Source organism: Onychostoma macrolepis, chromosome 22 (genome assembly GCF_012432095.1).
Source record: "Onychostoma macrolepis isolate SWU-2019 chromosome 22, ASM1243209v1, whole genome shotgun sequence".
Lineage (NCBI taxonomy): Eukaryota > Metazoa > Chordata > Actinopteri > Cypriniformes > Cyprinidae > Onychostoma > Onychostoma macrolepis.
In genome coordinates this window covers 32,910,394-32,935,144 of record NC_081176.1, presented here as the reverse complement: position 1 = coordinate 32,935,144, position 24,751 = coordinate 32,910,394, and the positions used below count along the sequence as shown (strand labels likewise).

At 39.7% G+C, this 24,751-nt stretch overlaps 1 pseudogene; it reads right to left on the bottom strand.

Moving 5' to 3' along the window:
• LOC131529976 (NACHT, LRR and PYD domains-containing protein 3-like) overlaps positions 1–24,751 on the bottom strand; it is a 540,773-nt pseudogene continuing 516,022 nt past the window's right edge.

The window sequence follows — 24,751 nt, the reverse complement described above, 5'->3', positions numbered from 1 at the left end:
TCAATGCATGCTGGGTAATTTTCTTACAAATGACTGAATGAACAGCAGAATGATGCTAACATCACAGTGATTTACTGTTCTTGTTTTACTGTGAATTCACATTATAAAGCTGTCTTTCACTGTGCAACTGTGAGAAATTTAGTTGTTTACTACTGTAATTGCTTTGAAGTCACCATAATGGTGATTATTGATTAGCATTTGTTAGGGTTATTTGACCTCGCATATTCATATTCAAATTTCTGATCTAGTCATGTCAGAAGTGTGACAAATGAAAACTTGATGAAAAACTAGAATACGAATATTCTTCGGATAAACAAAAATTTTATTTTAGCATTACTTAAAAGGATTAACCAATAACTTGTTTCATATTCATAAATATTTGTGGATGGATTTTTCACAATAATGAACCACCTGCTGAGAAACGTCTTTGAAAGATGTAACAAAAATACTCAACATACAAATCACAACAATAGTAACACTCAACAAATAAAAACAACACTTACAACATAAACCAACATTACAAAATAAACCAACAACACAAACTGCTCAAAGTGAACTAAAAAAACAAAAAAACAAAAAAAACAAGTTCAACAGCATAAATAAAACCAACAAGAATTAAAAACTCTACAGCATGATCTATTCATGCTGCATTGCATGCTGGGAACCTTCATCGTACATATGAACTGTAGAAACACAGTATGATGCTGTTTGTTTACAATACATTTCTGAGAGTGCAGTTAGATGCAAGAGAAGTCCCACTGTGAAATTACTGTGAAAGTCATGCCATTAGCATGGAATATACTGTAATTTCACACTAAACATTTACAGTGCAGTTAGTATGTCCAATCTACTTATTTTAAAAAATGTTCCCATGAGACTGGAAAAAAAATGTAGGCTGAATGAAAATTAAAAACAAAATCCTTCACATATGAAACTGCTGGATCAGTATCAGCATTTGTCCAGGAGAAAGTCTTGTTCAGGACGTGTTGTTTTGATTCACTTGTTTGGAGCTTGTGGAGTTTCCACTGTCAAATACTGTACAATACAGAGAAAGATAAAACACACTGAGATCTGCTTTAATACAAAATATTAAATGAAAGCATTGAATCAATAACTTACTGTAGTTTCTTCAGTTTACAGTGTGGATCCTCCAGTAGAGCAGAGAGCAGCTTCACTCCTGAGTCTCCTGGATTATTATATCTCAGATCCAGTTCTGTCAGGTGTGAGGAGTTTGATCTCAGAGCTGAAATCAGAGCAGCACAGCCTTCCTCTCCAATACTGCAGTAAGCCAGCCTGCAGAGAGTGAAGAACATGAATGATCTCTGAGATTGTGTTTAAGCTTTAGGGCGAGAGTGTGTTTGTATGAGCTCTCTTTTTCTACACACCAGGATCGGCGCTATAGAGATTTTATCTTGCAAGCAGCTGAGACATTAATTTAACTGCACATTAATTTAATCAAAATACTCCCGTATCGTGATTTCAACCGTGCCACTCAGATTTTTGAGGCAAGTGGATTTTGAATGCAGCTTCCAAAAGACAAACATAGCCAAAAAATATTTTTTTTATATTTGATAAACGATGACACCGGAGTGATTAGATCATTCAGTGCGGCACATCATCAGCTGCTAAATTCAGATCTGTGTTCGCTCAACTTCGCTGGCCGGCACAGAGCCAGAGACATACACGTTTTTAGCTGCAGCACTGCGCATTATAACCAATCACACGTGATTCTGTTGAGCTTATGAGTACAATGACCGATAAGAGGCATTCAGATGAGTCATCGCTGAAACAGCTGTGTTTTATTCAGTGTGAGCTCTCCCTGAATGAATTCTGCTCTCTGCCGAATACTCTCATCAGAAACAACAAAGTGCAGATGTGCGTAAGATGTAAGCAAGATATTAATTTCACAATGTAAGCAACTTCAGTGATTAATGGGAGTTTTTGAGAGTGCTTGAATTCTGGCTAGACTAAAGTCAATGATAATGTTCTTTGATAATGTAAATGCTATTTTGCTTTCTGTACAATAAACAGGGCCTGATTTACCTCTTATCGTGACACAGGCAAAACTATATTTTGGGCCCCCCTTCCTTATTAATAGGCTTATATAATAGTACCACCCCAGCAAACAAAAATATTTCATAATCAGTGGAAACCGTGACAGTGTTTTCTATCGCAATAAGTGCTTCCGTTCAGACAATAAAAATCCAACGTCAAACTTAATTTGTTTGAGAATGAAGACCGTTCCATTAATAAGCTCCAGCGTCGTGGCCATATTACCACTTCGGGAATGCATTATTTCTCTAATAATCTGAATGGCCTGGAGTCGCAACCACACATCAAGACATTATGATGATTTATTTCAAGACATTTGTCATGTTTCCATCCTGAAATCTCGTGTGTAACTAATTTCTTGCGCACCTCATAAACCTTCTATTGCAATTTCCAAAACGTCATTTTAGAGCTAATAACAGGGGCTTGAGCCATTGATATGCAGGCTAACGCACTTATTAGAGAGAGAGAGAGAGAGAGCGTCATAATCGGTCCGTGATAACTGCGTGATAACAGGGGCGTAGCCATCATTTCAGAAGTGAGGGGGACTGAAATGTTATATATATATATATATATCAGAGGTCGCGTTAACAGAAAATTCTCCGTCATTGACGGAATTTTTTTAGCAGTGACGGAAAAATCTGAAGGCCGTCCGTCACTTTGGCATATTACACACACTGAGGGTGATCTATTGTAATTTATAACTGTAATTCCCAGCCCTGTCCAGTTGGTGGCGAGTGCGCTCCAGTGAGGCAGCAGAGCGCACGATCGTCTCCAGAACAAAAATAAAGGTATTTTGCTGTGTCTTTGATTACTCACAGGCGAGTATAGTAAAGTGAATCGCTTGATCTGAGGTGTCTACAGCGATCTATCACACCACATTAAGGAGTGCCAAAACTGTATATATTGCTTGAATTTCTTAATAAAATGGACAGAATTTGAAACCTGAGACTGCATTTCATATCAAAAGTAACAACGCACAAAGTTAAGCCAATTGTCTAACGTTACTGTGCATTCATTAAATGAAAACAGCATCGATTGGAAGTTAAGAAACTATATTGGTTCATAAAAATAAGAATCTATTAAAACAGAGAAATCGTTTTTATTTTATTTTTTATTTTTTTATCCAGCACTAGCATATTTTGTTGTTTTAAGTGTCCTCCGCTGTCACTGACGCAGTCTCTGTTCTCTTCATAAAGAAATAAATGCATAAGCCAATACGCTCGTCCTTTAGGTTCATTATTAAAAATGAAAACGTGAACAAAAATAAAAATAAAAGCAATTAAATGGGTTATTGTAATTAAAATACGAAAATTAAAATGACGGGTAATAATAGATTATGAGGAATTTTTACGACCCTGTCCGTCAAAATGACGGATAATATTAAAGTCTAACGCATATATATAACGTTACAATATAACATTTCTGTAATATATATTTACATTTACATTTACATTTACATTTAGTCATTTTGCAGACGCTTTTATCCAAAGCGACTTACAATTTGGGGAACACATGAAGCGATTCATCTTGAAGAGGCAATCCGACAAAGGAAGTGCTTGTAACACCAAGTCTCAGGCATTGTTTAAATAAGTACAAGCTAGCAAGGGAAGGAATAAGTAAGGAGAAAGATTTATTTATTTATTTATTTATTTTTTTTTATGTGTAGGTTGAAGTCAAGTAGTGTCGAAAGAGATGAGTTTTCAGCTGTTGCTTGAAGATTGACAGGGATCCAGTACTCGAATATGGTGGGAAGATCATTCCACCAGCCAGGAATGGTGAATGAGAATGTTCTGGAGAGTGATTTTGAGCCTCTTTGTGATGGTACCACGAGGCGTCGCTCACTAGCAGATCTCAGACTTCTGGAGGGGATGTAGATTCTTAATAGTGAGTGCATGTAGGCGGGTGCTGAGCCTGTGGTTGTTCTATGAGCAAGCATCAGTGTCTTGAACTTGATGCGAGCTGCGATTGGTAGCCAATGCAATGAGATAAAGAGAGGTGTAACATGGGCTCTTTTGGGTTCCTTGAAGACCAGTCGTGCCGCCGCATTCTGAATCATTTGTAGAGGTTTGACTGTGTTTGATGGAAGTCCAGCCAGAAGAGCATTGCAGTAGTCCAGCCTAGAAATGACAAGGGCCTGGACAAGAAGTTGTGCAGCATGCTCCGTCAGAAAGGGCCTGATCTTTCTGATGTTGTAGTGCAAACCTGCAAGATCGAGCAGTCTTTGCAATGTGGTCTTTGAAGGTCAGCTGGTCATCAAAGATTACACCAAGATTTCTGACCGAAGTTGATGGGGTAATTGTTGATGAACCTAACTGGATCGTGATGTCATGCTGTAGAGTTGGAGCGGCAGGAAAGACAAGAAGCTCAGTCTTTGCCAGGTTGAGCTGGAGGTGATGTTCTTTCATCCATGCCGAGATGTCTGCCAGGCAACCTGAGATCCTTGCAGCTACCGTTGGATCATCTGGTTGAAAAGAGAGATAGAGCTGTGTGTCATCAGCATAGCAGTGGTAGGAGAATCCATGTGCCTGTATGATGGGACCCAGTGATGTAGTGTATGTGGAGAAGAGGAGGGGTCAAGAACCGATCCCTGAGGAACCCCAGTGACCAGTGTATGTGCTTTGGATACCTCCTCCCAGGCCACCCTGAAAGACCTACCAGTGAGATAGGATTCAAACCAGCGAAGTGGAATTCCAGCGATGCCCAGTGATGAGAGAGTGGAGAGGAGTATCTGATGATTGACAGTGTCAAACGCGGCAGATAGATCCAGCAGAATGAGGACTGATGATTTGGAATGGGCTTTTGCACCGCAGGGCTTCAGTGACCGAGAGAAGTGCAGTCTCAGTTGAATGGCCACTCCTGAAACCTGACTGTTTAGCGTCCAGTTTGTTGTTCTGTGAAAGAAACAATGAGACCTGGTTGAAGACAACACGTTCAAGTGTTTTCGCTATGAATGGAAGGAGAGACAGGTCTATAGTTTTCTATAAGAGAAGTGTTTAATGTAGGTTTTTGAGCAGTGGTTACCCGAGCCTGCTTGAACGCAGTGGGGAAGATGCCTGTGAGGAGGGATGTGTTGATGATGTGTGTGAGTGTCGGTAAGAGCGTGGGAGAGATTGCTTGCAGAAGGTGCGAGGGATTGGGTCAAGAGGACATGTTGTAGGATGGTTGGAGAGGAGAAGTTTGATACTTCAGCCTCCGTCAGGGGACAGAAGGAGAAAATGGGAGGTTTAGCAGTGGATGTGGTTGGTTGGGGGTCCTGTGTGCGTGGAGGTAAGAACTGATCACTGATCGATCTAGTTTTGTCTGTAAAAAGTAGCAAAGTCATCAGCTGTAATAGAAGTGGTGGGAGGTGGTGGAGGGGACAGAGGAGAGAATTAAATGTTCTGAAGAGATTACGCATGTCTGGAGCGCTGTTGATCTTGTTGTGGAAATGTGAGGATTTGGCAGTGTGGACATCAGCAGAGAAAGATGAGAGCAGAGACTGATACCTACTCAGGTCCGACGGGTTGTTTGATTTGTGCCATTTTCTCTCTGCCGCTCTGAGTTTAGTCCGATGTTCACGAAGAACATCAGATAACCAGGGGTTAGAAGGGGCAGTCCGTGCTGACCTAGAGGAGAGAGGACAAATGTCGCCTAGACAAGAAGTTAAGGTAGAGCATAAAGTTTCAGTAGCTGCGTTTACATCCAGAGATGAGAAATGGGTAGGTGACGGAAGAGAGGAGGATACTACAGAGGAAAGATTGGAAGGAGAAAGGGAGCGCAGGTTTCGTCTAAAAGTAACCGGTAGGGGTTGGTGGCACACGGGTAGCAAAATGTAGTGTAAATGTAATGAAGAAATGGTCCGAGATATGTAGCGGTTGTACCAGAATGTTATCTGCAGTACAATTGCGTGTGTAAATTAAATCAAGTTGGTTGCCTGATTTGTGCGTGCTAGTAGTGGTAAGGCGATTGAGATCAAATGAAGCTAGGAGCGAGTGGAAGTCTGTAGCATAAGGCTTGTCTAGGTGAATGTTGAAATCACCAAAGACTAAGAGTGGAATGCCATCCTCCACAAAGAGGACAACAACCCGTCCAGCTCCTCTAGGAAGGTGGCTAGAATTTGTCCAGGGGGACGGTAGATTACCACAATCTGGAGTTTTATCGGAGCTGATACAGTAATGGCATGACATTCAAATGAGTTGTAATTGCAAAGGGTAGAGTGGGTTGAGTATTTCCAATTGTGTGAAACGAGCAGGCCAGTACCCCACCCGACCAACTTGACGCCAAGTATGAGAGAAAGAGAAATTAGTAGAGAGAGCAGCTGGGGTTGTTGAGTCTTCTGGACGAATCCAGGTCTCAGTCAAGCCCAAGATGCTGAGAGTGGATTTTAAAGAAAAGGCAGAAATGAAGTCAGCTTTGTTGACGGCTGACTGACAATTCCAGAGACCCACAGAGAAAGCCAGAGGTGTAGTGGAAGATGTAGAGATAGGGCGAGGTTAGCAGTATTACGTTGCCGTCTGCAGTGATGTTAGAGCGTGGCTGAGAGAGAACCGAATGTTTTGGAGACACATGATAGAGGTAGAAGGAAAGAGGATAGGAGAGCAGAGTGAGGAAGGAAAAAAGATACTTAAGTGTGTAGCTCGGTGTCGTTGCTCGGTTCAAGTCGCACAGGAAAAAGTCGCAGGTCTTTACACTCCTCGGTCCAAGTCGCACAGGAAAAAGTCGCAGGTCTTTACACTCCTCGGTCTTCACACGAGGAGGCTGAACACGACGGCTGAACGCTTCCGCAGACGCTTCCGCGTCAGCGCACACACCTCAAACAAATACACAGTCTAGAGTGAAAAAAAGCTGTGGTCGCTTTTAATTAGCACAACCACCAGCCAATCGCAGGGCAATGGCTCAAATCGAAACTAACACTTCGCACTTAAGTGCAGGAAAGGAGTTTAAGCTAAAGGGCAGTTATTATAATGATCAGTAAGTGCAATCAAAAATATAAACCACAACGAAAAAGCAGAATAGAAATAGGTAGGAAACGAACTATTCTTTCCTAGCAGCAAGGAATTAATTTAAACAACAGAGCTAAGAATGAGTATTAAAACACTTACGCACTGCCGTCTGTCTCTTCTGGTGACTAATCGCCTTCTCCCGGGGTCTAACAGTGCCCGAACAGTTTAAATAGTTTTTACAGTGGCTGTGGTCGCTTTTAATTAGCACAACCACCAGCCAATCGCAGGGCAATGGCTCAAATTGAAACTAACACTTCGCACTTAAGTGCAGGAAAGGAGTTTAAGCTAAAGGGCAGTTATTATAATGATCAGTAAGTGCAATCAAAAATATAAACCACAACGAAAAAGCAGAATAGAAATAGGTAGGAAACGAACTATTCTTTCCTAGCAGCAAGGAATTAATTTAAACAACAGAGCTAAGAATGAGTATTAAAACACTTACGCACTGCCGTCTGTCTCTTCTGGTGACTAATCGCCTTCTCCCTGTCATATATATAACCTACCTGTCAAAAGTTTTTGAATAGTAAGATTTTTTTATGTTTTTTAAAGAAATCTCTTCTGTTCACCGAGCCTGCATGATCCAAAATACAGCAAATGCAGTAATATTGTAAAAAAAGCTTTTTACAGGCCTGATAGCACTCCAGCGCCACGCTGGATTTCCGGCGTACAGACGTGTCTGCGAAAAAAAAAATGTTCGTGTGATCTGGCAATTCCCAAGATCTGAGAGGCGCTTTCACTTACTGGTGTGGTTTATGCTGAGTTCACACTGCACGATTTTCAAACTCGTCGGATCGCTGTTGTTTTCACATTGTGTGACTATCTGACGTAGCATTCAGTCGCTGCTGTGTTCACATTGAAAGATGGATCGGCAACAGGGGCTTTCACATTGCACGATTTCACAATAGGAAGAATCGCCGACAACTCTGTCTGATCCGCAAACTACGTTTCACAACAAAACCCATGCGAAAAGTGATAAGGAAATAATGCGAGAACCCGCGTGCGTCAGCCCGTTGTTCTCGAGCAAGACTGGAAGTATTAAAAAATATAGCGCGCAAATGGTCTGTGCGCTGATTTCCAGCTACAAAAAGAAAAACAGATTATGCAGGAGGGAGATGCAGGGAACAGGGATTGTGTTCTGCAAAGAGTGGTAAATAATAATTTTGCAGTAACTGCTATGCTGATGTTGCGGCTGTTCAAGCGTTTGTGCTTGTTTCTGTATGATATAATTGTACATATTAAAATACTGATATGGTCTATAACTCTTCACTGAACTTCCCTCTGCCCTGTATCTTTGTCTCTCATTGGCTGAAGGTCATCGTGATGTAGTTTTCAGTCAGAAATCATTGCACACAGCAGGATTGTGAATCGCCGACAGCTCCAGATATTTAGCATGCCAAATATTTCGTGGGCGTTGGCGACGTGTCGGCGATTCCCTCAGATCGCGTCTTTGATAATTCACACTGCGCGATTGTCACTTGCGTGAACGAGCAGCGAATTGCCACCGATTTAGGGTATTTGTCGGCGATTTATCAAAACCTGTCGGCGAGTGAAAAATCGGGCTAAAATCGTGCAGTGTGAACTCGGCATAAGTCAATGGTTAGGCTACTAATCAGTTCCTAGTTTACTTTGGAGTATTATAATTGCCACCCACTGACCTTTCTTGGTATGGCTGTAGTATCTGTAGTCTCAGTATGCTATACAAGCAATAAGTATGCAGGTAAAAGTGGCAGGTTAAAAGCAGGGATGGATTAATGAACAGGCCTACCAGGCCCAGGGTCCCAGGAGCTCTGGTGCTCTACACAAAGATGCTACTGTAATATAGGCTTGTATTGGGTTTGTTCATCTCATGTCTGAATGATGTCCATTTATAAACACAAAAGTCACCAGAATCTATCATTTAAGGGACTATTTATCAAAATGTTCTCCCAGGGGAGCACACCCCTGGATCCCGCTTGCCAATTATGTTGATCAGGGCATATATCTTGGCTCATGCCGAGTTCACACTGCACGATTTTAGCCCGATTTTTTCACTCGCCGACAGGTTTTGATAAATCGCCGACAAATGCCCGACATCGGAGGCAAATCGGAGCTCGTTCACGCGAGTGACAATCGCACAGTGTGAATTATCACAGACGCGATCTGAGAGAATCGCCGACACGTCGCCGACGCCTGTGAAATATTTGGCATGCTAAATATCTGGAGCTGTCGGCGATTCCCAATCACGCTGTGTGCAATGATTTCTGACTGAAAACTACATCGCGATGACCTTCAGCCAATGAGAGACAAAGATACAGGGCAGAGGGAAGTTCGGTGAGGAGTTATAGACCATATCAGTATTTTAATATGTATAATTATATCATACAGAAACGAGCACAAACGCTTGACCAGCCGCAACATCAGCATAACAGTTACTGCAAATTATTATTTACCACTCTTTGTAGAACACAATCCCTGTTCCCTGCATCTCCCTCCTGCATTATCTGTTTTTGTTTTTGTAGCTGGAAATCAGCGCACAGACCATTTGCGGGCTATATTTTTTAATACTTCCAGTCTAGCTCGAGAACAACGGGCTGACGCACGCAGGTTCTCGCGTTATTTCCTTATCACTTCTCGCGTGTGTTTTGTTGTGAAGCGTAGTTTGCGGATCAGACAGAGTTGTCGGCGATTCTTCCTATTGTGAAATCGTATTCACATCCTATTGTGAATAATTCTGATTTGCTGCTCAAGAAACTTTTTTTTAACTGTTATTATTGTCGATATTTAAAACAGTCGAGTACATTTTTTTCAGGATTCTTTGATGAATAGAAAGATCCAAAGATCAGCATTTATCTGAAATAAAAAGATTTTGTAAAATTATACACTACACCATTCAAAAGCTTAGAGTCATTATTATTATTATTATTTTTTTTTTTTTTTGGAAAATAAATGAGAGAAATGAATACTTTTATTTAGCAAGGATGGTTTAAATTGATCAGAAGTGAAGATAAAGACATTTATAATGTTACAAAAGATTTCTATTTCAGATAAATGCTGTTTTTCTGACCTTTCTATTCATCAAAGAAACCTGAAAAAAATTCTGCTCAGCAGTTTTCAACATCATAATACCGTATTGACCCGAATATAAGACGACCCTGATTATAAGACGACCCCCATTTTCCAGATGTACCTTTTGGAAAATGGCTTTTTGAAAACCAAATCTTGTTTTTTCTCTCCCTCTGTAAAACACATTTTTTCTTAAATTATTTTCATATTGCATATTTTTCCTATTTAAATTTTTTTTGAAAGTATGGTAAATACTGGTAAAATGTACCAACAATGACATTGAAAAATATACACTTTTTGATATACCATAAAAATAACAGGTAGCCCATCTGAATTATATAACAATTAGGCTATCCATCTCATATTAGCCTACCAAAATTTTATTAACAGTAGAAGTGAAATCTTATTGTAGTCTTCAAATCTGTGTACTGTCTTATGTTTGAAAATCACTTACAGAGGAAGTTTGGTCCGATCAGACTAACATGACAGTCACGACTCTGCCACTGTAAGCTTTTCTTTTTCTTTTGTTTTCACTCAAGATCTTTAAAACACACATTAACATTACATATTTCATGGCACACCCGTTTTATGCGTGTTTGGCGCCACCTATTGTTGTGGGTATATTATTGACATGTCAAAGTCTAGACCCTGAATATAAGACGACCGCATTTTTTCAGATGCATTTCCAAGAAAAAAACATTGTCTTATATTCGGGTCAATACGGAAATAATAAATGTTTTTGTTGAGCAGCAAATCAGAATATTAGAAATGAAAGGGAAAGGATTGTGTGACTGGAGTAATGATGCTAAAAATTTAGCTTTGAAATCACAATAAATTACCATTTAAAATATATTCAAATAGAAAACAGTTATTTTAAATAGTAAAAATATTTCAAAATTTTACTGTACTTTGGATCAAATAAATGCAGGATTGGTGAGCAGAAGAGAATTCTTAAAAAAAAAATTATAAAAAAAAAAAAATTAACATACTTTTCAAAAACGTTTGACTGGTAGTGTATAGGCCACTTTAATTTTTCTCTTATTTCTAGCTTTTAATTGGCTTAGAAATCAGATACACTACTGGACAATAACCAATAATAATAATTTGTTTATATACTATCAACACTTTTTTATCACATAATAAGACAATAATTTATACTGTAATACATGCTATGTCAATTAGCACTACATTGAAAAAGTGCGGCGGACGAATTTATGTGATATTAAAAGTGATCTACGCCCCTGGGTGATATTTTTTTTTCCTTCTTTTTTTATTAATATACAGTGGGTACGGAAAGTATTCAGACGTGAAAAACAGTTACAATCAATAATTAATAGTCATGTGTTATAAAGGTTTTTACTTTAAATCTTTGTTATTGGTATTTTGTGTGACAATAAAGACTGAAATAATGATAACAAGGTGAACAGTAGGATATTGTCCGTTATTAATCCCTTCCACAATCCCCCCATTCATATTAACTCAGATGGACAGAAAAAAAGTAAATTAAATAAATAAATAAACAATAGCAAAGGAAATAAAACAAATATAATTAACCAATATATAAGTAAATAACAAAAAAATCCCTTCCGACAGATGACAAACATTACATGTTGCCAGTTACAGGCGCACAGGGTAGTCCTTTAATATAGTCCAAAAAGTGATCCCAAGTCTAATAAAAGGATTTGAGTGAACCAGAGAGTGAGCATCTTAACTTTTCAAGTCTGATACAATAAAAAAATGTCCTGTATCCACCTCCCAGCAAACACAGAATGCTGTGAGGACGTCGCCAGTTCGTCGTCCTTTGGTCAGCGTGACATTACTTTATGACGACGTTGTGAGGACGTCGTGGTAAAGTTCCATTTTTAGAATCTTTTTTTAGGGCACGTCCTCAAAAGATGGCGCTTGTTAGTCCCATGAAGAACGTTGTAGCGACGTGGTCAGCTGGTCTCCAGATAACTTTTCATATTATTGCACTACATGTATTATTATGTTAAGATACCACTTGGATAGCCTATATTTTGGGAATTATACTTAATTCATTAAGCATGTTAAAAGATGACATGACTAATTATTATTTCTAGACATATAATATTTGTCATCAAATTAAGGACAAAACAAAAACCAAATAGTTTGCTTAGCAAATGGTGATCATTGTTAATGACATGTTTGTGAATGACTGAGAATGAGATTTATTGAAAGAGGGCTCGGGACAAATTAACATTTAAACCAGCAACTCACTGTCTGAGTACTGCAAGAGTGCGGAGGAAAAGGTAAGCGCTATAAATCTACTTGTATTCATCGTTTTTACTGATATATAACGTTAGATGTCACCAAAGATGAGTAGTGTTTTGTGTTTTTTTGTAGGTTTTCCAATTTAATTTAATAAATAAATGCCCTGTTTGGTTAATTAGCTCAGGAGCAGTCTCATGAGGCCGTCTGAGGTAACGTTAACTGTGAGATAAAATGTTATACCTTTCTTTTAGTTATTTGAAATTTAACACGATAAATTATACAGTATTCACTTTCAAATTCTTTAAACTTTAACCATAGTAAAGTTAATTAGTTTGTTTGACTGCCTGCCGTTCGCGCTAGTCGATGATGCTCATGTTAGCCATACTGTAAACTTGAATATAAACCGCTGCATAAAGTTTAATTAGACCGAGGCTGCCGAAATCATGTTCAGTGTCTGTGGGATTAATAACTACGCCTTTCCCCCTCAAGTGACAGGCCTGTAAATTGTGTCGTCTGCTCGTTAATGGTGTTTTTTACATTAATGCTTTTTATGTTAGTTTCATTCTCAAATAGATCTGATAGTTTCAACAAATATTTAATAAACAAATGGTTCACTTTTTTTAGGTACTGACTGCATTATATATATACATTTAAATTGATTTCAGTAGGTTATATGTTCTCAGGTCATCCTGACCATTCTGTTGTCCTGGATTTGAAGACATGCTGGAACTGTATTTCTCATAGTTGAAAGATTTGTGCAGTGGTATCCAGACATATAAGCAGCCTTCCTGGACCCACACGACTAAAGGCTCTGGAGGAGAGACAGGTAATCCACAGTTGGATTTAGGGATGCAATGATACCGACTTTTCAGAACCGATCCGATCCAAAAAATTCTGAGTATCTGCCGATACCGATCCAATATCAGTGCAGTTTAAAAATAAAAATCAATGTAGAATTTCTATACTTCTGTGTGTTGACCTGATCATCGCCCTTTTGTGTGTTAAACACAATCTGCTAAATGGACAACTTCATTTTAATGAAAAATAACAAATGAAAAAATATATAATCATAATTATGACAAAAATACTATTATAAACTAGATTACTGGATAATTCAGCAGCAAAAGATACTCTAGAAAAAGCATGGGTGCACAATAATTTGATAAAATCTAAACATTTAGTGAAACATTTTAGTGAAATAAAGGCCGTTCCACACAGAGCGCAATGTGAATCGCCGACGACGGTGCTTTCACACTGAGCGCGAATCGATTGTTCACCTTGTGCTGATTCACGCCTGCACGCTCGGTGGCACAGACCAACAATGTATTTTTCCTCAGATGAGTATCTCGGTTATGGATTTAACATCGTCCGCTGCTCAAAATACAGCATTACATTTTGATAAATAAAGTTTGGTTCTACACCGGAAACATAAATATCTTTAATACTTACAAGAATATCCTATAATATAATTAGAGGTACAATTAGCATCAAGCTACACTTGAAAATTTATGTAATTATTAATGTGTTTGTTTATAAGTCACTTTAAACCTTCAGATTGTGATCTATAGTTGATTTTGATTATAATTGGCAGACTCGTTGTATGTCATCAACATCCTTTATTGTTATAAAAATACCATGAGCTGGATACAAAACACATACAGAAAATATATAGTTATAATCATATGTCTATTTGCTTTCATATAGACTTGGTCGGTGTTGTGTCATAGCTGTGTGGGCGGAGTCAGCGTGAGGGAAAACAAACCTTTCCCCCTCATTGGAAAAGCATGGTGTTGACCCAGAATGGTGTACATAAAATCATTTCTGCTGCTCGACTGAGCACGATACATTGAGAAACTGAGCCGTATTGCGTCAGACTGTCCGTACGGTATCTGTGACTGGACAAACGACCCAACGAAATGGCCAGAGGTGTCGTTCCCCTACACTTTTTGTTACCTGATTGAGTCTCCAGGCAAGAGACAGCTTACTACAAGCCTATATGTGACGGCTTGTGAAAGTAAACATTAGTCGTCTTGTTTTGCTTAATCTTTAATAAAGTGATAAAGACTAGAGTAAAAGCCTGTCATACTTTTTTATTGATATATTACAAATAATTTTAACATTGACAAAACATAGGTAACATTAAAGGTCTACTGAAGTGCCTTGAAATGCACAGCATTATGTGGTGTGTGCTAAACGTATAGCCTAATCATTCTCACAAATACACGCCGTAAAATAAAAAGATATAACCAAAAAAAACATGGTTATTATATGTAAATCATGGTAAAAACAAATTAAACATGTTTTGCTACACTAACCATGGTATTTGTAGTAAAACTGTGGTTATAGGCTACAACTGGTAATAAAAATGCCCAAAAAACACGGTTAGCCTACTCTAGCCTACATTTACTATAGTAATACCATTGTTAATTTTCGTAAGGGATTTGTCCCCCACGGCACAAACGGATATGACGTTTTTGTGGGCGTTCCCAGCAATGTCGACCAAGTGTGTAGCGACACAAATGTGCAGCCCGTGCGCAGAATGATGCGCTTGAAGCAACACTGAGCGCTACACATAGAAATGTTCAAAGCACAAAGGAAAGAGATATTGGTGTGTAGCAGGGCTCGACATTAAAGGGATAGTTCACCCAAAAAATTAATATTAGCCAAAGATTTACTCACCCTCAGGTCATCCTAGGCATGTCTGACATTCCTCTGTCAGATGAACACATTTGGAGTTATATTCAACATTGTCCTGTCTGTTCCAATCTGTATAATTGCAGTGAATGGTGCCCAATTTTCAGTAATACTGGTCTACACTACGGTTCAAAAGGTTGGAGTGACTAAGATTTGTTTTTTTCTTTGGGAAGACATTAATAGCATAGCAAAGGATGCATAGAGCTGGGTTTGCCTGCGCTGGATGTGGGTGAGGAGCAGGTGAGGAGCAGAGACTGGTGTGCTGACAGAGTTTAGCGATTCGGCTCTCCAGAAATGCAAGGCTTTCTTCCCCATTGTTTCTAATCTGGGGTGCCTTTCCCAAAAGCATCTATGGTCACAAGTTCCATAGTTACCAATAGAGTTCAGTGGAACTAACGACCATAGTTAGCTATCGATGCTTTTGGGAAACGCACCCCTGCAGGTGCCTCACGTCATTCATGTACGTCAGGAGCACATGCACACTTTGGTCAGAGAGGCAATAATGCGATTAGGTGCATGGAAATGCACTGATTGATGATAATCAGAAATGTTTCTTAAGCAGCAAATCAGTATATGAGAATGATCATGTGACACTGAAGACTGGAGTAAAGCCTACTGAAAAATTCATTACATTATCAACATTAACACAATGATATCCTCCCTTTCAGCTGTCAGAGAAGGATATTGACAGCGCAGGCTCAGGATGGTGAAGAGGAGGAAGAACACCTTAACATAATTTCCTCATACCTTTGCCATGTGTTATAATAAAAACAATAAACCTGACTACAATAATATGGTAAATTATATTAAAAGATTCCCGTTTGGAATCAAATATCTGACTCTGCACTAAATGAACTCTTTGCTGAAGAAGACCAAGTGCTGAGGAGGAGCTGCTCTACAGCAAAACACTGCATCGACCCTCCATGAAAAGATGAAGAGTGAAGTGTCTCCTCCTGTCCTTCCCTCAGAAGAGCCTGTCTTCTGCTGCTGGGGTAAGAACGACACTCTTCCTCGTCTCTCACAGCCGTCCAGCACCTAACTCTGCCTCCTCAGCACTGTCTGAAAGAGTCTTCTCCACAGATGAAGAGTGAAGTGTCTCCTCCGGTCCTTCCCATGTTTTTTGGGGTGACCCAAATTATACAGGAGAGATGCTAGAAATGTCTATATTGTTCATTTTACATATCTTTACTCTTTATGAATGTTATTTTCTTTATTTCTTTTATCTTCCGAGAAGCTCAAGAACTGTGGTTCTTTGGTGATTGTAATATTGTTTAGGTTTATCTTCTGATAGTGAAGCAGTATTAAAGCACATCAGCACCAGATATTTGTAGCAGGTACCTCATACAGGATACTCAGGAAACAATTTAACTTATTTCTGCAAAAATTTAATAATGAAGTACCTACTGAATTGTTTCATATCTTTTTATCATGTCTTTATTTTTTTGCACCAAATTAAGGGAGTTGCATCAATAAGAGTACTGATAATTATTGATAATTTTCACTGATAACATCATTTAACTATGCCCACCCTTAATGAGACACAAACTTTCTTTGTTGTTCTGCTGCGTCTAAAGTGACTCCTGGCCAGCAACTCATAAACAATTAGCCAAAGAGCGACTTGGGACGCGTGTGGTTTACAATGGGGCTAAAGGTGGACTCATATTTTTTAATGACTGAAGAATATAAAAAGGATGATATTTGGGGTAAGCAGTTCTTGTGTTCAGTAATATAATAACACTCACTCTAGTTTCTTCAGTTTACAGTGTGGATCCTCCAGTAGAGCAGAAAGCAGCTTCACTCCTGAGTCTCCTGGTTTATTATGGCTCAGATCCAGTTCTGTCAGGTGTGAGGGGTTTGATCTCAGAGCTGAACTCAGAGCAGCAAAGCCTTTCTGTGTAATATAACATCTGGAAAGACTGCAGAGAAAATACAGAAAAAATAAAGATGAGTTAAGTTCATTCACCGTTTATCACAGACCCATGAATGAGGTGTCAAATCGACCGGCTCATTGAGGAGAAGAGTGCTGTATCTTTTCTAAGCGATCGGACCTACGATGTTCGCACAGCGGACGAAAAAGCAGGCAAAAAAATCCCATAGACTTAAAATGGCGGAATGTTCATGAATTTGAATCTCAACTGTCACTTTCTCACACACTCACACACACACACACATGTTGGTATTTGTGGTTAACGGGGACTCTCCATAGGCGTAATGGTTTTTATACTGTACAAACTGTATGTGCTATTGTCCTACACCAACCCTACACCTAAACCTACCCCTTACAGGAGACTTTGTGCTATTTCAGATTTTCAATACACTCCATTCTGTGTGATTTATAAGCGTTTTGAAAAGTGGGGACATGGGGTAATGTCCTGAAAAGTCACCTTCTCCTTGTAATACCTGTCATACCCTTGTCATTATACAAATTCATGTCCTCACTTGTCACAAAAACGCACACAGACACACACACACACACACACACACACACACACACACGGCATGATGGCGTGAGATAAGAAGCACAACACTTTCGTTGCCCTCTTCTCGTGTGTGAAGCTGTGTGAGAAGATACGTGACGTCTGCAGTAACTTTTGCTGTGATTTTCTGAAATGTCTTAAATACTATAAATGACTGTTTTTTTGTTTTGTTTTGTTTTGAGCAAAAAGAAAGACAAAACCTGTATGTTAACATTTTAGCACCTCCAAATCCATGAATATTTTATAATCTTCTTTAAATAGTTACTGTATCTTATTTCATTTTTCTATATGTTCATTTAAATACTAGTATTCTGCTTTATTGTTAATGTTGTTTATTTCTCTGAGTGTGTGCCCTCTGTGGGTGTGAAGGGAAGATGTTTAAAAGGATATGTCACCCCTGACAGGAGAGGCGTGCTGGTGCGAGAGCATACAGTCTTTCGACCGTGCGCACGCAGCTAAGATGGCACGGTGCAACAAGCCTGCAATTAGCCTTTAAGATATTTGTTTGTTTTAGGTTGCAATTCAAGCTAATTTTGGTTTAATGAACTTCAGTTATTGTTTCAACAAGTCTTTCTGGATCTATTCATGCTACTTTGCACGCGTCGGATTATTGCATCAACACCTCCCACAGTGACCAAGAAACAAGGGACAAAATTGGAAAGTTGAAGCTTGTTTTTACCACTACAGTCATAATATTTTGACTAAAATATGACGAGTAAATTTACAGTGCAATATATTAGCTAATTAATGAACTGACAATATTATTTAGAAGTATAATAACTTGTAAAACAACAACCAGGAACAACCAATTCACAGCTCTCTTGTAAGCAGCATATATTGCTAAGAGAATGGCAATATGATCCAAATGTGTTTATAGAGATTGTGTTTATAGAAAATGGTGAATTGTTTCATGAATTCTGGTTAGTATTCGAGAAAAACTGTAAGACAGCTTATTAGAAAACAAAAACATTTGGAAAATGTTGGGGACAAGATTCACAGATTTCAATGTACACTGATTATATAAAACTATACTGTCAGTACATCATAGTTAAATGAAAGTGTTCTATGCATTTATTTCTGTTCAAAAGTATGGAAATTGATTTTTATAAATAAGCTTCAAATAGTCCTATTCTGTATCCTGTGGCTCTGTCTAGTGGACAACATTAATATCACAGCTTTTAGCCTCAAGTTATGTTATCACATAGGCTTTGATAATAAAATAAACTGCATAAATAACTACCTATGAGTGTTTTTTCACTGTTTATAATTCACTTAACAAGGAATATCACCTAAAAATCTAAAGCAAATCATGAAGCCCTATTCAGCGACTAACATGCAGCTTTTCTCCAAATATATTCACAGTAGCCATATAAATAAAATATTAGAATATAATAAATGTTAATCAGAGCACATGTGAACTTGCTGGTAATAATTAATGCATCACGGCACAGTAGACCTAACTTCTGAAAAGTAGATAATTGTATGATTAGCAGATGTCTATAATTTCAGAGTTCAGGATTTTTTATTTCACGTCATACAGCTGTTCATTACTGGAGCAGTTTTTTGTTGACTACTCTACATGTTCATATCGATAGCCTAATTTATTTATAAATATTTAATAAATGTTTAAACATAGACCAGTAACAAAACATTTTCAAATAGGCTTAACACAGTTTGACACATTTTCGTCAAATGTTATCGTCATGTGTTGATATCTACTGAAGTCTTATGATCACAGTCGTAGGAGACAGATGTGTAATTCAGGTACTGTTATCATGATCATTACCACCTTAAAGTCTTGCTTGGGGCAAAATAGGAGAAAGACAACTGATTATCAATGTACTTATTCACACGTACGTTATTCACACGTTCCTTATCCAGATGTTAATCCACACATACTTTCCAGACGCAAAGCAAAAAAATCCGGTAACACTTTCTATGAAGCCTGTATTTATAATACATTATAAGGGTATTCTTAAGGCATTATAATGAATGCATAATGCATTATAAAAAACCTTATAATGTGTTATAAAATGTCATGAATAATCATAACAATTATAATACTGTCACGAATCTGGTTTGCACTCCCGGTCATTCACCACCAGAGGTCACTCGCTCATCATATTGACTTTCACACCACACATCACATGGACTTCATTTCCCATCAGCCATCTCACCAATCACACGCACACAGCTGTCACCAATCACTCATTGCACTGATCACACGCACACCTGATCACACAGCATCACTAATCACACACACTATTTCAACCCTGGACATTCTCTCCCTCGTTGCCGAGTATCGTATGCACTATTGCTGCCCTACAGAGCCCGTTAGTTTTCCTAGCCTTGCCTTGCCTTGCCTTTGTTGGATTGTGTTTCCCCCTGCCTGGACTATCGCTGACGTTGTTGGATTACCTCTCCTGTCTCGCCCCTTTGGATACTGTTCGTTGATCGTCGACCCACGCTTGCCCTAAGTTTTACTCTTTGTCTTGTCCCTACCATACCTGTTTGCCATTGTTTGACCCTGCCTGTTATGACCACGTCTCTGCCTAATAAAAGCCTGCACATGGATCCGCACGCCTCTCGTCTCGTCAGCCGTGTTACAGAATACTCGGCCACACAAGGATCCAGTGCCTTTTCACGCGGACATTGGCCAGGTATGGACACTGCGAGACTGTTATTAACCCTCGAGCAGGGAGTGCGATCGCTCGAGGATTACATATAAGAGTATTTGGATGTAGCCTATTTTTCTGACATGCCGGACTGTGTACTCATAGACTTCTTTTGCGAGGGCATTAACCAGCCGCTCAAATCGCGACTAATTAGCGAGGGTCCCTGTTTGTCTTTAAGTGATTTTATAGACTATGCTCTGTTATGTGTTGGCTCTTCATTTACTGTGGGTGTTGCGGAGGAGGAAAATAACACCGCGTTTGTGACTAAAATGGCAGCGACACCGGAACCCGTTCACAAAATGGCAGCCACAACAACACCCCGTCATGTCATTGCTGCCAGTAAAGAGCTAAGTCAAGTCACAGCTGATCTTCAGGTCGCAGCTGATCTTCTCGAGTCAAGCAAAGTCACAGCTGATCTTCATGAGTTAAGCCAAGTTGGAGCTAATCTTCACAAATCAAACCAAGTCACAGTTGATCTTAAAGAACCAAGTCAAGTCACAGTTGATGTCAGAGAGTCAAGTCAAGCCACAGTTGATCTTAAAGAACCAAGTCAAGTCACCGTTGATCGTCACGAATCAAACCAAGACACAGCTGATCTTCACAAGCTAAGTCAAGTCACAGCTGATCGTCATGAGTCAAGCCAAGTCACAGCTTCTCTTCGTGAATCAAGCTAAGACACAGCTGATCTTCACAAGATAAGTCAAGTCACTGTTGATCATCTTGAATCAAGTCAAGTCAAAGCAGATTTTCATGAGCCAAGACAAGTCACAGCTGGTCTTCACAAGCTAAGTCAAGTCACCGTAGATCGTCACGAATCAAGTAAAGTCAGAGCTGATCTTCACAAGCTAAGTCAAGTCACAGTTGATGTCAGAGAGTCAAGCCAAGTCACAGTTGGTTGTCATCAACCGAGTCACGTCTCAGCTGATCATCCAGAGTCACAGCACGTCACAGCTGTTCGTCCAGAGTCACAGCATCTCGTCTCAACTGATCTCCTAAAGTCAAGTCACGTCACGGCTGTTCGTCCAGAGTCACAGCAGCACGTCTCAGCTGATCTCCTAAAGTCAAGTTACGTCTCCGCTGCTCGTCCAGAGTCACCGCAGCACGTCACAGCTGCTCATCCAGAGTCACAGCACATCTCAGCTGTTCACGTCACAGCTGACCGTCCAGAGTCACTTCACGTCACAGCTGACCGTCCAGAGTCACTTCACGTCTCAGCTGATCTCCTAGAGTCTCGTCACATTACAGCTAGTCATCCAGAGTCACGTCATGAGTCAAGTCACGTCACGGCTGACCTTCCAGAGTCACAGCCCGTCACGTCTCGGCTGACCTTCCAGAGTCACAGCCCGTCACGGCTGACCTTCCAGAGTCGGGTCACGTCTCCACTGACCTTCCAGAGTCACGTCACGTCCGGGCTGACACACCCAGATCATCACGGTCAGTCTCCCATTATCCTGATTTGATGTCTAGTTTGAGGGATGTACCGCTGGTGTCTGCACGCAGCTGGTATCCCCAAACCCACTCACTCTAACTCTCCTGTTCTTTTGCATATTCCCTGTCCGCGCTTCCTGATGGGAATCGCTTTATGTTGCGCTTTGGGCTGCGACACCACCGCAGAACTGCCCGAGCTGGCGGCACACGCTGCAGAACCTCCCGGCGGCGGGCTCGCCTCAGCCTCTTGTATGGTGGTGGCGCCTGCAATGTTCTCTCGGTCTGTCGAAGGCGGTCGAGGAGACTGTTACCGCTGTAGAACTTCCAGAGGTGGCGGCAATCGCTGCAGAACCTCCGGAGGTGTCAGTGGTATTCACTCACCAACTCGCCTTGCTCTGCCACGGCCACGGAGGCCATCCTGATTCCTCGTCCTGTCCTGTTTCAGCCAAAGAGACCATTACTGAACTCTCGTTCTGTCCTGTCACGGCTAGGGAGGCCGCCAATGAACTCTCGTTCTGTCCTGTCACGGCTATGGAAGCCGTCAATGAACTCTCGTTCTGTCCTATCACGGCTATGAAGGCCGTCAATGAACTCTCGTTCTGTCCTGTCACGGCTATGAAGGCCGTCAATGAACTCTCGTTCTGTCCTGTCACGGCTATGAAGATCTGTCACGCTGGTTTGCACTCCCGGTCATTCACCACCAGAGGACACTTGCTCATCATATTGACTTTCACACCACACATCACATGGACTGCATTTCCCATCAGCCATCTCACCAATCACACGCACACAGCTGTCACCAATCACTCATTGCACTGATCACACGCACACCTGATCACACAGCATCACTAATCACACACACTATTTCAACCCTGGACATTCTCTCCCTCGTTGCCGAGTATCGTATGCACTATCGCTGCTCTACAGAGCCTGTTAATTTTCCTAGCCTTGCCTTTGTTGGATTGTGTTTCCCCCTGCCTGGACTATCGCTGACGTTGTTGGATTACCTCTCCTGTCTCGCCCCTTTGGATACTGTTCGCTGATCGTCGACCCACGCTTGCCCTAAGTTTTACTTTTTGTCTTGTCCCTGCCATACCTGTTTGCCATTGTTTGACCCTGCCTGTTATGACCACGTCTCTGCCTAATAAAAGCCTGCACATGGATCCGCACGCCTCTCGTCTCGTCAGCCGTGTTACAAATACACTATAGTACATACGTATTTGTGGTTATAACTTTTAAGAGTATGATTATTTATAACACACAATGAACACCATATTAAATCTACTTCATTTATAATGGGCTATATCATAGCTTGACATTGTTTATTTAAGATCTGCACAGTACCTTACTACATCTGCAATGTTTATATATATAACACTAATTGTATTAGTAGACTTAAGTCGGGTAGGTAGACTGTTCACATACTTGCAAAGTATCCTATACTCAGTTTGTCTGTTGAGGAACCATCAAAATAAAGTGTTAGCATACAGTATATTCAGCAGACACACTACTAATACTCTCATGACGGCTAGTTGACATGTAGTTACAGAGTTACTTATCAACAGCTGTCTAAAGGGTGCCATCAAAATAATCAAACTGATATTATATATTTTTTAAAATGTTGTCATATTACACATTCATCTGATCTGATATCTGATCTTATGGCTGTTTGAGAAAAGAAATATATATTATTGTTATTATTATTACTTATAAGTGGTCTTTGTCTGCTTTAAGTAAAGTAACATAAGTAACGTGGCAAGATATGAGACTTATCAGGGCTCTAAATAAATTTTTTTCCTTGGTAGCACTGGTGCTTCCAACTTTAAAAAGTTAGGAGCACCCACCAAAAATTAATGAGCACCATAACTACAAATGATATATTAACATATTACATCTCTACATTCTTAACTTTAATGCATATTGGTTAATATATTAGCTGTCAATCACCCAGTCACTGCTTTCCGCTGACAGGTGACAGGGAGCTATAACTACTGCGGGAAATGCAAAGGGCTGAAGAAGAGAGAAAATAAGAAGAAACACTGACAGATTTCTTTCGTAAACCACCGAAGTTAATCTGATATCTGACAATATTTTGCTTGTGTTATTGTGCTGGTAGTCTTAAGGACTACCGTGGACAGCTGATTTTGATATTCTTCATATTCTGTGTGGTGGTCAGTTCACAGCAGTGATAGAAATTAAACTTTTCCAATAAGTTTAAATTGATTTTTACCTTTTATGGTCATTTTCACAATTAAGCCATCTTTACTAAAAGTGCGCATCATCATTTGAGTCAAATTCTTACATTTAATCAGTCAATTAGAATAAGAAGACATTTGGGGTGTTATCAAGCAAATGAAATCAGTATCAACAAAATTCGTCTTTGAATTTGAATTTTTAATTTCTGAAGTGGCATTTAGATGCACTTACACCCTGCTTAATGCAGGACATGAATACATTTAACCTGCAGTTACACATGCATATATAATGGTTTAATACTGTAAACATAAAACGTTGAATACTGATATTTGAAATTATTAAAAAAAAATTAAGATACTGTAAATGTGAAACTAAAACCGCCAGTAGGTGGCATCAAGTCACTGTTAATAAGTGAGTCGCAGCGATTGAACCGAATCATTTAAACGGTTGATTAATTCAGGAACTAAACACCTTCATGTTGCTCAAAGACGCAAAACAGTGCTGTGGCTTTGTTTGGAATTATTTTTGTTGTCGAAATGGAGCAAAAACAGGAAATATGGTGTCTAAAACGTAAGTCTCTTAATATTCTTGTTATATTGAACTGTTGTATAAAATCAATATCACATTTGTAATCATGTTGATTTTTGGAGGAAAAAACGGCACTGTTCGTGTGATACTAACTATATGAAATGATATAAAGCCCCCATATCTTGAATTGTGTAATGCATTTTAATAGACTGAATCATGCAGTGAAAGCGCACGCGCACTAGTCCAACCTACTAGACTTAATCACGTCATTTACGCGCGCACTCTCTGTAGGTGTTTGGTTTGGTTTTTGCAATATACTCGATAATGTCAAATTGCACATCGTTAAAACAACAATTATGATATTATCGCAGCCCCTTACGTGAGCATCCTGACAATTTAAAGGCCTTAACGATTGAACCTGATGATCCTGAACGTTTTGCCACAC